At 31.1% G+C, this 11,606-nt stretch overlaps 2 long non-coding RNA genes across 2 annotated transcripts; one reads left to right on the forward strand and one right to left on the reverse strand.

Moving 5' to 3' along the window:
* Nucleotides 1-278: 278 nt before the first annotated feature.
* On the reverse strand, nt 279-2,444 carry LOC145691649 (uncharacterized). The gene is made up of 3 exons (XR_014132461.1): nt 2,423-2,444; nt 1,533-1,683; nt 279-416 (listed from the first exon to the last, which is right to left on the reverse strand). It is a non-coding gene; the product is annotated as an uncharacterized LOC145691649 (long non-coding RNA).
* A 1,013-nt stretch (nt 2,445-3,457) lies between these two features.
* LOC145691650 (uncharacterized) lies at nt 3,458-8,852 on the forward strand. Its single transcript, XR_014132462.1, has 3 exons — nt 3,458-3,518; nt 7,633-7,783; nt 8,686-8,852. It is a non-coding gene; the product is annotated as an uncharacterized LOC145691650 (long non-coding RNA).
* The last annotated feature ends 2,754 nt before the right edge of the window (nt 8,853-11,606 follow it).

The raw sequence follows: 11,606 nt of genomic DNA on the forward strand, positions 1-11,606 counted from the left end.
CAAATAAATTCTTCTTTGTGACTATATTTCAGTCTGTTCAAGCCATATAGACAATATTGCTTTCTTAAATTAGCATGTACACACATGCTTCATTGCTAATATCCCGAAAACTAACGAAATGCATTAAGTCAAAAATAGCTTCCTCAAATATCGTTATTGTCATATCATGCAAGGGCCACAATTATCATTATAGTAACCTATATGATTCTCAATTTTTTGCATAAAAATTTAAAACATTAATAAAATTCTTTAAATAATGATTCATTATTTATGTGTCATCTATTTCTACATAACAATATAGTCAAGGTAAAATGTAAGTGAATCTGTAGATTTCCTCTGGCATCAGTAACATAATATAACTTTGTCCTGTTTTAACAACTAATTGCTCCTCTCATCTTAGCCCCAGAATGGGAATCCTGAAAAAGAAAATATTTATTAATCTTTGATAATTAATTTCGTAAGAACAAACACATTATTTTATCCAATTTACGTTAAAATATCGAAATTATAAAGAACTCGTGCTGGTGTCGTAGTTTTAAAAAAATACAAACTCCTAATATTAACTTTATTTTACGGTCTATCTTTTATATTTAATGACGGCCTGGCATCTTTACAGTTTTGTGTCTATTTGAAGATAATGAGAAGTCTATACTCAAAGAACGTACAAATACTTCGTAGAAATGTGTAATATAAGAGTGAGGCTTCATTATAGCTTATTGTGATACAAAATAGGAATGTCATTAATTTACTAAAAAGGAAAAGAAAGATATTTTTAACCGTGCAGAAAAAATGTCATTTTATGTTAGAATTTTTAAGTATTTGTATCCTCAGTATGGCGTTGACTCATAAGAGTGCTAAACTGTATTAAAGTTGATAATTAGGAAACGCCGGGACGAAACTGTGTAGGAAATATTTGCAGGGAAGAAAACAAAAAAAAAACGTATGCAATATGATTTGATAAAAATAGTTGCCACCCAAGTGATATTGGAGAAAAGAATGTAGGACTGTTGATTAGTTTTTGGTACCTAGTTTTTATTTCTGCTGAAAACATGAAATGATATGTGAAACAAAAGGACGAATAGGAATAGTAAAATAAAGCTTCAGTAAGAAGAAAGATTTATTTACAGGGTTTAAAGTCAATAGTTCAAAAACAGACAGTAGTATTTTTTCCCGTAGTGGAATATGCTCTACGGGCCAGAAAAAAATTGCAAGCAATAATACTGTACCGCGCACTTGATACCAATTATTATTATATATTTTAAGACGATTGAAATTAAGAAAATAACTTGATATTGCTTTATCAATTTAAATACAAACAGAGATATTTGGCATTTCTGTTAATTAATTTCATGAGCGCATTTACAAAATAAAAATATCTATTAGTTACACATACACTATTAGAAATTAAAAAAGTAATTTTAATATGCGAACAATGTTAGCAAATTACTAAAGTGTGTTGAGTATCTTGAAGTTCTCAGATCATACAGTGGATTGTAAAGTAAATAATGCAGCCATATAATTTTGTTACTCACCCCAATAATGGTATCCAAATCCGAAGGTGTCATCTCCTTTCAGATCGTTGGCTTCCTTTGCTGTTGTTGGTCTCTGTTGAAGATTAAGTGGCGTTCCTTGAGGGTAGGCTACAGCAATGCATACAAATACTGCTACGAAAGCGAAAAATGCCTACGGGAATTGATACAATGCGATTTTATTTCTTAAATTTCCAAAACGGTAAAAAATAACGCTTTTTTGAAGTATGTCAATGTGCTCAGTGGGTAAAAAATTTATTAAAATTTGCACAAAGGAATGAGGCAAAAATCGACAAAAGGAAACATTATAATGACACATAATGGTTAGGTTTATAGCTTCTAATTACGAATTTAAGATATTCGGTCTATATGCGTATTCGAGACTCAAAATTCTTGTTTTTATATTGTTAGGAATGCATAGTCGTACTAATGAATTTACGATATGCGCTTCAGATTATACCTGTTAATTATTTTATACATTATTTTCAGGCTATATTCATTATTGATAATGTATCTAAGCTTATATATATATATATATATATATATATATATATATATATATATATATATATATATATATATATAGGGCCTATACCTGTTTTATTGTATTTTTATGCCACATATTACATTCATTTCAAGTGACCAATTAATTATCTTCCATAATATGTATGTAGATTAACAAATATATATTCATTTCTTCAGTTATTTACAAATATGACTATATTAGTTATAAATGCTGTGCAACTCATTTCTGTGCTCACAATGAGCATTGAAAGTTATCAGCAACTAACGAATGTTGACGATTAGTCCGGTTTCTACGAAAATTGATGTACACTAAATGAGTATAGTTATTATATAAATTAAAACATATTATTTTAAAAAGAATAGCTTACCTTTCCGATCATTGTGATAGTTTTCTTTCCAAGCACTAGGAATAATTGTTGTAGATTTGACGGATTAATAGCCTCTTATAGTGCAATGCAACCTTGAGATATTCAATGCTTAATGAATCACTTATTAATTAAATGATTGAAGACAAACAATACATCTGAATGTGTAATTAAAAAATATTACATGATGCATAAAGCTTTAGTTAATACGTTACGACCGAGTTCATAAAATAATTTAAGGGAGTGGCAGATATTGTCACGAACACAAAAGCACTGAACTGGATGATGGCTAAATATATTGCAAGAAGGCAATAATGGTGATCGATAAATGAAAGCAAGTCTTTCCTGAATACCAAGAGACAAGAAACAATCTAGGAAATGTCATTACACAAAGTAATGTGACTAAATTAAGAAGCACTGCGAAGTAACACACGAAATAAATTGTCCAAGATACATCATAGTGGTGAAGGATTTTAGAGGATTCCATCCAACAATAGAGAAAGAATTCTTCAAAACATTGTATTTTAGTTATGCTGTGCTGAACTATATCCTTAAAATACAGTATACTGTGAAAATATATAACAATGAAAGTATTTAGTAAACCTCATAATTAATGATAATGATAATTATTTGAGATTTATTTGACTGATAATTAATTAAGCAAATTAAGGAATTGTTCATAAACGGCGTAGATGGTTTAGTTTTTCTTCCAGAAAACGAGTTGCACATGTAATAATTATACAACAGGAAGACATTGCCATTAAACAATTACACGCCTGAAATACTAGCATATCATTCGTAGCAATTATTTCTTTATTTTTCTAAATCACATACACCATTGCCTCTCCTGAAGTAGTTTTTCAAATGAGTTTGTAGTATATTAAGTGTAGTTTCACGCATCACCTAATGTCATTCTGTTCTTTCTAATTAGAGATTGAGATCCATTACCTTTTTGGATGAATTAATTGACAAATGAATCGCTGAAAATTGTACATATCAAGGTTAGATTCAACTATAAGAGGCTAGTAATTCATCAAATCTGTGTCAGTTATTCTCGGTGTTAGAAAAGCATACTATTATGGCTACAATGATCGGAAAGGTAAGGTGTTATTTTTATATGTAAAATATTTTTATGTAATAGCTACAAGTCTTCTACAAAATTTTGTAAAATTGTATTGTCATAGAAATCAAGAAATATAATGATAAATAGAGTACGGGTTTAAACAAACTACAGAGATTCATAGTAATTTCTGAACATTACGTTGCCAATGACAAAGTGGTAACTTCTTAAACTGAACCATGGTTATCTTATACTGATAATATACTTTCAACTGATTCACATTTTGAGAAATGAAAGGTGAATGTATATAAAATGGAAGAAGGTAGGATTCAAGAGTTTAAGGAACCCAAACAGGGAACATCATTAAGAAGTTTTAGGTGCAAAAGGGACGACAATATTAAAATTCATGTCGTAGAAATAGGAACTCGAATTGGCCAAACAGACAAGCTAATTGTAAGCTTCTTGGGAACGATGTATTGAACCTTCAGGTTCCATAGGCCAATCGGTTAGTTTGTTTTAAAACCATTTATTTATTTCAGAAAATTCATATCTTGTGCAAAAATCTTGTTGATGAACACATTAAATGAATTTCGAAAGAAGTGTTTAAATTTATATGTGTGAAAGGTGATTTTGATCTATGTAATTGTTTTATTTACAGATTTCGAAATACAAAAAAACAGGTTAAACGTAAAATCATTAAATACTGTTCCGCTCTAAGGTCCTTCTAAAATGAAAGGAAATTACTTATGAAGATAGAGTACTGATGTTGGAAGATGATTTCTTGATTAGTGATTGATCTCAGCTATCCTCTAGCTTCAAATTAACACGTTGGCTGTCATGTGTATTCCATACACACGGCTTCTTCATGCAACGCCTCGTGTATGGTTTTCCATACTCACAAATATATATTGCACGTTTTCACGTTCGCTCTACAAGTGTGTATGCTATTACATACATATGGCGTAGTAGTCAAAATTTAATATCCCCACCGCGTGTATTCAAAACCATAAATAAAGAAAACTATACATTTATGAGGTTAAAACAAAGTCGAAAACAAAGTATTAGTGGCGGATTGTTGCCCGTGGCACACCGATAAGGTAGGTCAAAATATATAGTGGCGGTGTAAAATATGCTTACATATTGAAAAAAAATGCTCTGAGAACAGTTAGTTTCGCTTCGTAATACAAACTTTTGATATACTTCAAAATTTACGGCTCATTAAATATTGTTCCACATATTCTAAATCCATAAAAATACAATACTTTTGTAGTCTCCTAACACTTTTGTTATATGGGGATTGATATTGGACGATGAGTTGTTTTCAATAAAAGAATGCCAGTAAGAAAGGGAATCGAATTCATTATTGAGAAGCAGAATCAACAACTGGAAACGTATCTCCTCATATTTAATTTAGGCGTTCGATGAGAAAGTGGCGTAACTCAATTTTGAGACATTGTAGACTGTTGAAACTTTTATTAGAATCGATATAGAATAAGCGGTCAAAATATGTTCTTTGTGCTGCCATCTTTTGATCTATGGCCTGGGCTTTTAACTTTGAGATACGCAACTTTGCCATCCAGTAGATTATTGTTTCAAGCTCACGGAAATGCTTAATGTCATTTAATGAAAAAAAAAAAAAAAAAAAACAGTTACGTCACTTTGAAATCCGACGACTGAATTGTTCAGAAACTACTTTGATAGTTCAGAAACCTTTCAGATCAAATTATTAGCGATGAGAAATTATGCTTGTATCTATCGAAAGACAAACAGGCAAATAAACAGTCATTTAATATTATCACTTGAATCACTGGCCATATGATTTTATTTTCCGTAACCTTATGTACAAGAATTAATGATCTGTTACCAATGACGAAGAACGAAATGGGGATGTTTGTGTTTAACTAGAGAAACCAGTATTTGTCTCTATTTTGCTCTATATTCAGACACTTTCTTTTATTTTTCGTAAAGTCGAACTCTATACCTGACATCGTCCTCTACAGAAATAATTATGTGAGTTACTACATTAAGAAATTTTTTAAGAAAACATTTACTCTGGAGAATCTCATATACGACAAATATTACAATAAAAAGAGCTCGATGTTTGTTTACCAATAGAGAGACGTTTCAAGAAGTTTGAGAAATTCGTTTAGTTTGCGTTTTACGTATGGAGTTAACGAAGTAAATATAGAAAAGGCAAAAAAAAAAATAGTATGCAAGCGAATAACTTCACTGTAATACGTAGTATCTAAAGCTCTCGTCAGGGACGCACGTAACAGGTGGGTCCTGGGGATACGCCTGCCCCCGAAATCCGGACTTTTTTGTCAATTTAGTCTAATTTTAGGGGCAATTTCACAATTTTTAATATAATATACCTAGAAATTGTGTTTGGACCCCTCCCGAAATAAATTCCTGCGTACGTCCCTGGCCGTCGTCTAAAATCAAATTGTTTCATTTCGTCATCGTAAATTGGTGTGTCTATTTAAAGACTATTCTAGGCAGATATATTATATGATTCTTGTATAAATGACTGTACAGTATAAAGATTGTTAATTTTATAAATGCCAAGACAATCTTCGAATACGCACTTAACGAGTGGCTGTACATTTGTTAATTTAGATATGTGAAGTTAGGAAACTATTTAAATATACTCTCCAAATCAACGTACTAAGTTTAGTATTTTAAATAAGATAAATAAAGTTAAATACTCCTATATCAAATTCGTTTTTAATGTCCATTGAATATGTTGTAAAAATAACTTCTATTTATACTACTTATTATAATTACATAAACTTGTCATTTTTGTGTATTCAAGAACTAAGACTTTGGTTTTCGAATATGAACGAAACACTTCAATTTCAAATAATAATTTTATTTTACCGCTTTAGATTGTTGCTTTTAGACTTCCAAACTTTGTTATGTATAACAGTTGGAAATCTTATAGAACTGTTTTATACGTCCATCGGCCAAGGTAAGTGAGCAAAAACGGTAAGCCGTATAGAAAAGAGAATTTTCTTGTAATCGATTCTCGTTCCAAAGAATAGATTCCATCTATTCCGTTAACTCTCTATTCAAGCCGGAAGTGGTTCAAATTAACCATTCCCCGTTTCCATTTTTATACCAAAAGAACAAAAAGCGGTAACGGATAACAATAGCCTATTTATAGCAAACCCTTCAGCGTTTCAAGACAACATAATATCACTATCCGCAACACTCTAATAAAAACAAAAGCTGTTCAAAATTACCATTATTTCCTCTTTCAGTATTGATTGTCGCATAGTAGAAAACGGTAAGATATATCGACATACGGTTTTTGCAATCGATTCTTCTTCCCAAGGGTATGTTCAATCTCCACCGTTAACCCTCAATTGACGCTCTAAGACTAAAATAAACTATTTACTGTTTCATTATGTATCCTTGGAACAAAAATGGTATTAGATCCTGGCAAACGATTATGTGTACTTGGTTCAGGAATACAAGAATACTCTACCAAAAGTGGGAGTGGTTGGCATTTGCTACTACTTCCAGTTTCAATACTTATTTACATAGAAAGAAAGCAGTGCGAGATATTGAGAAGATTTTTTTTGCAATTGATTGAGATTCAAAACAGAAGTTTTTATCTCCGTCATTTAGTCTCTATTCAAACTAGGAGTGGTTCAAATTAACGAATTCCAGGGACGGTTCCACGGGGAGCAATCGGGGCGATCGCCGCCCACCAGAAGAGGAAGCTTTCTTATTTTATATATAAATAAAACCCATCCTAGAGTTTGGAGCTCTTAAAAGTAGCTCTAAGTATCAGTATTACAACCCCCCGCCCAGAAGTCTGTCCTCGATCCGCCCCTGACTTGTTCTGGTTTCAACCGTTATCATCGTAGAACAAAACGAATAAGGGATAACGAATAACGGCTTTTCCATATGGAATCAGTGTTCAAAAAGCGGGTTATATCTTTGATCTTATTAATCGATTACAAACCGTATTTATGGATGTATTACTACAAGTTTGAGTATAGAGTTCTCATAGTTTGGAAGTCTATCATGCTTCTACACTGTGAAAAGAAACTAACTCGTTTGTTAATTATAATAGTTTAAGTACCCACATATTTTTAAGCATTCCTAAACTATCAATAAAATAAAATAATAAACCTTTCTTCTTTAGGTCGTTTTCGCTTTAATAGCAGTGTTTGTATGCATCGCTGTAGCCGAACCTCAACGAGCTCCAATTCCTCTTCAACAGAGACCAACATCGGCAAAGGAGGCTAATGATCTGAAAGGAGATAACACCTTCGGATTTGGATACCATTATTGGGGTGGGTAAAATAATTATGCTGTTGTGTGTTATTTACTTCACTTTTCGCAGTATGATTTGGAAACTTCAAAGCAATCAACTCCATTTAGAATTTTGCGAACATTATTCATACATTAACACGATATTTCTAAATATTTCTAATAGTATATTTGAAACTATTACATATAATTGTATTGTAAGTGCATTCGTGGAACGAATTAACGTAGTATCCGCACTGTCTCTGTTCTGAATAAATATAGCAGTATCAAATTATTATCTACCAGCTTGAAAGTATAGTCATGATTGGTTTCAACTTTGTAATACGGTATCATTGTATGATACGTTTTCTGTGTCGTGCAGAGTACATTACAACACAGGAAAACGTAATGTCTCTTTTCGAACTCTTCAATTTAATAGCCCACAAATACATCATTCTTGTTCCTAAATTTTTATTTTACTGTTCCTGTATGTTTTTGTTTCACTTAGCAGCGCACGTACTCAACAGTAATAAATACTAGGTACCAAAAGATAGTTAGTAGTTCTTCACTCTTGTCTTCTATTTCTCTGCGTGATGCACACTGCTTGGTTGACAACTATTGTCATTAGATCTTACTGTAGAGTTTTCTTGACTTCTTCCCAGTCCGAATGACTCTATATCACAGTTGCTTCCTACCTCCTTGTAAGTTCGTTGTGTAAGGACTTCCCTCATCTTCAAATAGTCACGATTCTGTAAATATACCAGCCTGTCGTACAATATGGGAGACTCCGTAAATTAAAAGTTAATGTTAGGAGCTGATGTAATAAATTAGATCACAAATAACATTTTTTTAAAAATGTCGATAATTTATCGTAATTTTAATAAAAATAATATGATTGTTCTCATAAAATAAATTATCAAACATTAATAAAAATATTCTTTTTCAGGATTCCCATTCTGGGGCTAAGCGAACAGGAGCAATTCTTTGTAAGAACAATATAAACTTAAGTTATGTTTTTAATTCTACAGCAAATCTATAAATTTACTTGTATTATACTTTCGCTGCATTAGAATGTAAAAATAGATTATAAATAAATAAAGATTAGTTATTTAAACCGTATTATACACTTTTTATTTTTTATGCAAGAAAATGGAGAATCACATAGCTTAGTTTCAAGATACTTCTGACTGACACCTTGCTTGAGATGCTGCTTGTTTTAGAAAGATCTTTTGACATATCGTTAACAAATGCATTTCGTGAGTTTTCAGGACGAGACATGTGTGTACATGCTTATTCAATAAAAGTCATACCGTAGCCTATATATGACTTGACCAAACTGTGATGTAGTGACAGCGAAACATTCATTTCTGTGCCTTGGTTGCGGTTGAATGAACTGTACAAATAATTTGCTTATAATTCAAACTAGTGCATAGTACGTTAACGTAGAGTATGCTAGCTTTGGTAAGAAGTAGTATATTTTTTTAGAACACGATTATAATGAAAATTGCATTAAATCAAGAAAAGATAATGTTTCTGAATTATACTCGTCAATTACGAAATCCTTAATGGAAAGCAAATATTTTTGCAATTTAGGAAAATATACCATGTCAAGGAAAATCATTCAGAATGTCCTCAAAATAATTTCCGTAGATGTCAAAACAGTTACCATGCCGCTGGGCAACATTATACAAATTCATGTCACAAAAGTTTCCCCATGAAAACTGACACATTTTTGCAGAGAAGAGAACGTGAAGATCTCGGAAAATTATCCAATAGTATGGAAAGAGTGAACCATCTGACTTTATGAATGTTCATCCCTACCGCATCCATACGATAATAAGGTACGTGAACTTAGCAGGATCAGAATACAAATTTGTACAAATCTGAAAATTTTTCTGTACGAATTTTTTGTTCTGTTTTTGTACTGGATTGTGCCGCAAAGATTTTCGTTTGTTCCGGTTCCATATTCGAAAAAATCGAAATATAAAGTGGTCCTGCTAAGTTCACCTGAACTCAGCAGGACCAGAATACAAATTTGTACAAATCTGAAGATTTTTCTGTACGAATTGTTTGTTCTGCGTTTGTACCGGATAGCTCCGTAATGAAACTTTGTTTCTACATTCATCTTAACACGTACATCATGTGTCGTTTTTAAGGGGGGGGCTTCCGGGCTTAAGCCCCCCCCCCGAAATCTTAAATACTATAGTAAATTATATGAAATATCTTGCAGAATTTTCACATTTTCAGGCAAAGCCCTCCCCGAAAGTTAGCAAAGCCCCCACCCCGAAAGAAAATCGTAAATACGCCACTGCGGATTTGTTTTAGAATAAAGAGTGTGTTTTGTTTTGTATTTTTGTGATTATTATTTATTATATACGGAAATATAAAGTTTTAAGTGTTGTTACAAATTGTGTCATTGCTCGTGAACTACAACTATGAAACTTTTGAAACTTTTTAATATAATCATCTTAGAACATACATGATATGGTTAAAAGAATAAAAAGAGTGCTTTTGTTATTTCTGTAATTACTATTATTTTTTTGGTATTTTACATGTATAGATATATACAGTTTTAAGTTTTGTTACAAATCGTATGATTGCAGTTAAATTACAATATGAAAATTTGAAACTCTTTCGATAACATCAGCTTAGCACATAAATATGGTTAAAAAATAAAAAGGGTACTTTTGGTATTTTGCAATTATTATTATTATTATTATTATTATTATTATTATTATTATTATTATTATTATTATTATTATTATTATTATTATTATTATTATTATTATTTTTAGTTTTAAATGTACAAAAAATACAGATTTACTGTTGTTAACAGATTATGCCTTTTCTGTGAAGTAGTGATGGCCAATTCCGAAATTTTTACTTTCTGGTTTCCGGAAAGTAAAATCAGAAAAATTTCGAAGTTCGGAAAAATTCCGGAAAGTGAAATTTTCAATTTAGCAAAATTTTGGCCATCCCTTTTCTGAAGTGACAGCTTTCACACTTTAAAGCTTTTTTCAAATAATCATGTTAGTAAATATTAGGTATGCTTAAAAATAGAACTTGTGTAATGTGTAATTTTGGTTCTACCATAATATTATATTTTTGTACTTTAACTACGTTTTTCATCTTTTTTCCCAATTGTACCATCACTTACAACTTTCAAACTTTTGCGACTTTTTATAGGATTAATTTGCATTTAGTAGGTACGATTAAATAACACAAATTGATATGTTTTTTTTAATAGTCCTGCGGTTTTGTGAATGGAAAATATAGGCCTAGCAATGTAAGGGGTTAGGTGATTATTTCAAACCCTATCAACAGAAATAAGAAATAATAGACTAATGTACATAGATGAAAACAATAAACATACCGACCGGTAATACTTCTTAGAATTACATAGATTTACGTACAAAATGTTGTGCCCTATATTTTAAAGCGCATTCTGTTCATTGATGAGATGATGTCTTCTTTTAACTTTGCTTTCAGTTACGTAAGTCCGGGCTGATTGGATTGTAAAAGATGGAACAGGAACTTCCCAGATAATATTTACAAAAGGTATCCAACAAAAGTCTTCATTTTCTGGTCATAGAATATAGAAGGCCAAGAACGATTCATGAATTGCACTCTGACGTACAAAACTAATAATTACAAAAGCACACTTTTTATTCTTAACCATATGTGCTAAAATAATCCTATAAAAAAGATTTCAAGAGTTTCACAGTTGTAACTTACGAGCAATGACACAATTTGTAACAAAACTTAAAACTGTGTATTTCAGTACATGTAAAATACAATAATAATAATAATAATAATAATAATAATAATAATAATAATAATAATAATAATAATAATAATAATAATAAT

The sequence above is a fragment of the Thermobia domestica genome, chromosome 8 (genome assembly GCF_964235325.1).
Source record: "Thermobia domestica chromosome 8, izTheDome1.hap1.1, whole genome shotgun sequence".
NCBI classification, from domain to species: domain Eukaryota; kingdom Metazoa; phylum Arthropoda; class Insecta; order Zygentoma; family Lepismatidae; genus Thermobia; species Thermobia domestica.